Genomic DNA, 6,570 nt, shown 5'->3' with positions numbered 1-6,570 from the left:
CTGACGACAGAAGTCAGTCTGCTCGTTGCCACCTTCTCCTCCCTGCTGAATCCCCCCCTCCTCCCCGCTCTATGGATGACTTCGTCAACCATTTTGAAAAGAAGGTTGACGACATCCGATCATCGTTTGTTAAATCAAATGACACTGCTGGGCCTGCTCACACTGCCCTACCCTATGCTTTGACTTCTTTCTCCCCTCTCTCTCCAGATGAAATCTTGCGACTTGTGACGGCCGGCCGCCCAACAACCTGCTTGCTTGAACCTATCCCCTCCTCTCTTCTCCAGACCATTTCTGGAGACCTTCTCCCTTACCTCACCTCGCTCATCAACTCATCCTTGACCGCTGGCTATGTCCCTTCCGTCTTCAAGAGAGCGAGAGTTGCACCCCTTCTCAAAAAACCTACACTCGATCCCTCCGATGTCAACAACTACAGACCAGTATCCCTTCTTTCTTTCTCTCCAAAACTCTTGAGCGTGCCGTCTTTAGCCAACTCTCTTGCTATCTCTCTCAGAATGACCTTCTTGATCCAAACCAGTCAGGTTTCAAGACTGGTCATTCAACTGAGACTGCTCTTCTCTGTGTCACGGAGGCTCTCCGCACTGCTAAAGCTAACTCTCTCTCCTCTGCTCTTGTCCTTCTAGACCTGTCTGCTGCCTTTGATACTGTGAACCATCAGATCCTCCTCTCCACCCTCTCCGAGTTGGGCATCTCCGGCACGGCTCACTCTTGGATTGCGTCTGTAGTGTATTGACATTATGATGGTCTTAAATGTTTTTTTAAGTGGAACTGAAAGAATGTTGATTTTGGTATCAAGAGGGAAGGTTTTAGTGTAGCGCCACATACAACAGACAGGAAGTGTGTTGTAGACACGGGGATTGGACAGTAGAGGGAGCCACCCACATCTTGGGAGGTTATATATAAGGGGGGAACAACGACGGAGGGGCAGAAAGCATTAAGATTCATTTGGGACTGCTTCTCCGGATCTCCGCGGGTCTGTTAACTTATGCTGTAACCTCGTGGTATTAATAAAAGCCTCTAAAACACGATACAGCTTAAGTGGATTCTTTGATCGACAGCAATACCCACCAGCATTCGACGCGATATCACACGTCCTACCTGACAGGTCGCTCCTACCAAGTGGCGTGGCGAGAATCTGTCTCCGCACCACGTGCTCTCACCACTGGTGTCCCCAAGGGCTCAGTTCTAGGCCCTCTCCTATTCTCACTATACACCAAGTCACTTGGCTCTGTCATATCCTCACATGGCCTCTCCTATCATTGCTACGCAGACGACACACAACTAATCTTCTCCTTTCCCCCTTCTGATAACCAGGTAGCGAATCGCATCTCTGCATGTCTGGCAGACATATCAGTGTGGATGTGTCCCGAGTGGTGCAGTGGTCTAAGGCTCTGTGCTCTGGTTCGAATCCAGGCTCTGTTGTAGCCGGCCGCGACCGGGAGACCCATGGGGCGGCGCACAATTGGCCCAGCGTCATCCAAGGTAGGGGAGGGAATGGCCGGCAGGGATGTAACTCAGTTGAGGGTTGTGGGTTCGATTCCCACCGGGGGTATGAAAAAAAATAATGTATGCACTAACTGTAAGTTGCTCTGGATAAGAGCGTCTGCTAAATGACTAAAATGTAATGTAAATGTGAATTATGACGGATCACCACCTCAAGCTGAACCTTGGCAAGACGGAGCAGCTCTTCCTCCCGGGGAAGGACTGCCCGTTCCATGATCTCGCCATCACGGTTGACAACTCCGTTGTGTCCTCCTCCCAGAGTGCGAAGAGCCTTGGCGTGACCCTGGACACACCCTGTCGTTCTCCGCTAACATCAAGGCGGTGACCCGATCCTGTAGGTTCATGCTCTACAAAATTCGGAGAGTACGACCCTGCCTTACACAGGAAGCGGCACAGGTCCTAATCCAGGCACTTGTCATCTCCCGTCTGGATTACTGCAACTCGCTGTTGGCTGGGCTCCTGCCTGTGCCATTAAACCCCTACAACTCATCCAGAATGAGACCATGGTGCTTGCCTACAGAGCTGTGAGGGGAACGGCACCTCCGTACCTTCAGGCTCTGATCAGTCCCTACACCCAAACGAGGGCATTGCGTTCATCCACCTCTGTTCTGCTGGCCCCCCTTCCTCTGCGGAAGCACAGTTCCCGCTCAGCCCAGTCAAAACTGTTCGCTGCTCTGGCACCCCAATGGTGAAACAAGCTCCCTCACAACGCCAGGACGGCGGAGTCACTCACCACCTTCCGGAGACACTTGAAACCCCACCTCTTTAAGGAATACCTGAGATAGGATAAAGTAATCCTTCTACCCCCATTACCCCACCCCCCACCCCAAAAAATAAAATAATAATAATAATACATATTGTAAAGTGGTTATCCCACTGGCTATAATGTGAATGCACCTATTTGTAAGTCGCTCTGGATAAGAGCGTCTGCTAAATGACATAAATGTAAATGCGTCGTTAGAGCGCAATGAGCCAAGTAAAGCCCCCCCCGGCCAAACACTTTTTGTGTCTTTGAAGAAATACAATTCTAACTCTTCCTCCCCTAACCCAGACGACACTGGGCCAATTGTGCACCGCCCTATGGGACTCCCAGTCACGGCCAGTAATGACACAGCCTGGGATCGAACCCAGGTCTGTAGTGATGCCTCTAGCTCTGCAGTGCAGTGCCACTCGGAAGGCTAAATTACTACTTAAATTGGCTGTGGTCTGTCCACAGGCAGCTGAGGCTCCATTGGCTGGGATCTGTCCAAATGCAGTAGAGACCCCAGACCAGAAGGATCCACTGCAGGGAAATATATGATTATTTCTACTAGCCAGTGCTAGCTTTATTGCTGTCAGAGAAACACAGCCCTCACTACAAAGCTAGCTAGCTAGCAAGCAACACATTGCTTGCTAAACAACATTAACTAACTAGCTTTAGCAATTAAATTATATCTAATACGACATATTAAACTCTGAGCTTGACCATCCCCAAAAAATCTTACCTTGGAGCTAGCACAGACCCCTTGACCAAGACACTTCCAGTAGGACAACAATCTCTGCAGCACTCCACCAATCAGGCCTTTATGGTAGAGTGGCCAGACGGAAGCCACTCCTCAGTAAAGGCACATGACAGCCCGATTGGAGTTTGACAAAGGCAATAAAGGACTCTCAGACCATGAGAAACAAGATTCTCTGGTCTGATGAAACCAAGATTGAACTCTTTGGCCTGAATGCCAAGCATCACGTCTGGAGGAAACCTGGTACCATCCCTACGGTGAAGCATGGTGGTGGCAGCATCATGCTGTGGGGATGTTTTTCAGCGGCAGGGACTGGGAGACTAGTCAGGATCGAGGGAATGATGAACGGAGCAAAGTACAAAGACATCCTTGATGAAAACCTGCTCCAGAGAGCTCAGGACCTCAGACTGGGGTGAAGGTTCACCTTCCAACAGGACAATGACCCTAAGCACACAGTCAAGACAACGCAGGAGTGGCTTTGGGACAAGTCTCTGAATGTCCTTGAGTGGCCCAGCCAGAACCCGGACTTGAACCCGATCGAACATCTCTGGAGAGACCTGAAAATAGCTGTGCTGCAACGCTCCCCATCCAACCTGACAGATCTTGAGAGGATGTGCAGAGAAGAATGGGAGAAACTCCCCAAATACAGGTGTGCCAAGCTTGTAGCATCATACCGAAGAAGACTCAAGACTGTAATCACTGGCAAAGGTGCTTCAACAAAGTACTGAGTAAATGGTCTGAATACTTATGTAAATTGTATATTTCATTACGTTTTTTTGTATACATTTGCCAAAATTTCTAAAAACCAGTTTTTGCTTTGTCATTATGGGGTATTGTGTGTAGATTTGTGAGGGGGGGAAAAACAATTTAAACCATTTTAGAATAAGGCTGTAATGTAACAGAATGTGGAAAAAGTCAAGGGGTGTGAATACTTTCTGAATGCACTGTATATACAGCACCAGTCAAACGTTTGGACACACCAACTCATTCAAGGGTTTTTCTTTGTTTTTTATTTTTTACATTGTAGAATTTTAGTGAAGACATCAAAACTATGAAATAACACATATGGAATCATGTAGTCATGTTGGAACCAAAAAATTGTTAAACAAATCAAAATATATTTGAGATTCTTCAAATAGCCACCCTTTGCCTTGATGATAGCTTTGCACACTCTTGGCATTCTCTCAACCAGCTTCATGAGGTAGTCACCTGGAATGCATTTCAATTAACATTTAGCAGACGCTCTTATCCAGAGCTGGCCCCCGTGGGAATCAAACCCACAACCCTGGCGTTGCAAACGCCATGCTCTATCAACTGAGCTACATCCCTGCCGGCCTTTCCCTCCCCTACCCTGGACGACGCTGGGCCAATTGTGCGCCGCCCATGGGTCTCCCCGGGTCGCGCGGCTGCGACAGAGCCTGGATTCGAACCAGGATCTCCTAGTTGCACAGTTAGCACTGCGATGCAGTGCCTTAGACCACTGCGCCACTCAGGAGTAAACAGGTGTGCCTTCTTAAAAGTTAATGTGTGGAATGTATTTCCTTCTTAATGCGTTTGAGCCAATCAGTTGTGTTGTGACAAGGTAGGGGGGGTATACAGAAGATAGCCCTATTTGGTAAAAGACCAAGTCCATATTACGTTAATACCAGGAAATATTCTACTGTAGAAAAAAATTGCCCACATCTCATGTAATTGCAGGGTGTAACCACTAGGTGGGCCTATATACTACATTGTAGAGAGGAGATGAAAATCATTTTTCTACTGTAGCACTGGGTCGTCACAAGTTACCACAGCCACAAAGTCAGAAGGCCCGCCTACTAGACCAGTCAGATGAGATAGTGTGCTGACCGACTTGCAGGGGCAGACGAGAGACATGCATTTCATCTGTCTATTGATCCGTCAATGATTTAGTTGTTTATCAACTTTAAAAAACACACAAAAAAACAAAACATTTTAAACGCAAGGATGTGTTATTCAAACTCAGCTTGCAAGCTTATCATGATGTTTGCCCTTACTCATAGTTACTTGTCTTTACCCAAAATAGGTTTTCTCCAATATCTGCAATATCTGCATATAGACATTTTAGATGTTTATTTTCAAAATCCACAATCCACAGGTAAAACGTACAAAGTTTCACAGACATGTTCACAGAAATTTAAATATATTAAATTGGCTGATTTTAAGATATACTTCAACCCTGTTACTTTATTTGGCACCTAGGAACTTACTATAGTCATTTATTTATTGAACTTAACATAGCCCTGCAGTCCACCTTGTTGGTATTTTGTACCAGTTTCCATCTCTGTACGAAGGCATGGTCTTCAAGCTTGGAAGATGGCAAAACATGTAATAATAATAATCATTGATTGGACTCACATGGCTCTTTTCTAGACATCCAAAGCTCTTTACAGTGTAAGGGGAAACTCACCACCCTAACCCCACTCTATACAGGGGAAACTCACCACCCCTAACCCCACTCTATACAGGGGAAACTCACCACCCTAACCCCACTCTATACAGGGAAACTCACCACCCTAACCCCACTCTATACAGGGAAAACTCACCACCCTAACCCCACTCTATACAGGGGAAACTCACCACCCTACCCCCACTCTATACAGGGGAAACTCACCACCCTAACCCCCTCTATACAGGGGAAACTCACCACCCTAACCCCACTCTATACAGGGGAAACTCACCACCCTAACCCCACTCTATACAGGGGAAACTCACCACCCTAACCCCACTCTATACAGGGAAACTCACCACCCTAACCCCACTCTATACAGGGGAAACTCACCACCCTAACCCCACTCTATTCAGGGGAAACTCACCACCCCTAACCCCACTCTATTCAGGGGAAACTCACCACACTAACCCCACTCTATACAGGGGAAAACTCACCACCCTAACCCCACTCTATACAGGGAAACTCACCACCCTAACCCCACTCTATACAGGGGAAACTCACCACCCTAACCCCACTCTATACAGGGGAAACTCACCACCCTAACCCCACTCTATACAGGGGAAACTCACCACCCTAACCCCACTCTATACAGGGGAAACTCACCACCCTAACCCCACTCTATACAGGGGAAACTCACCACCCTAACCCCCCTCTATACAGGGGAAACTCCCCACCCTAACCCCACTCTATACAGGGGAAACTCACCACCCTAACCCCACTCTATACAGGGGAAACACACCACCCTAACCCCCACTCTATACAGGGGAATCTCACCACCCTAACCCCACTCTATACAGGGGGAAACTCACCACCCTAACCCCCTCTATACAGGGGAAACTCACCACCCTAACCCCACTCTATGCAGGGGAAACTCACCACCCTAACCCCACTCTATACAGGGGAAACTCCCCACCCTAACCCCACTCTATACAGGGGAAACTCACCACCCTAACCCCACTCTATACAGGGGAAACTCACCACCCCTAACCCCACTCTATACAGGGGAATCTCACCACCCTAACCCCACTCTATACAGGGGAAACTCACCACCCTAACCCCCCTCTATACAGGGGAAACTCA

The sequence above is a fragment of the Coregonus clupeaformis genome, unplaced genomic scaffold, assembly GCF_020615455.1.
Source record: "Coregonus clupeaformis isolate EN_2021a unplaced genomic scaffold, ASM2061545v1 scaf1411, whole genome shotgun sequence".
NCBI lineage: Eukaryota > Metazoa > Chordata > Actinopteri > Salmoniformes > Salmonidae > Coregonus > Coregonus clupeaformis.
The sequence above is the reverse complement of the archived record's forward strand: the minus strand, read 5'-3'. Positions refer to the sequence as shown.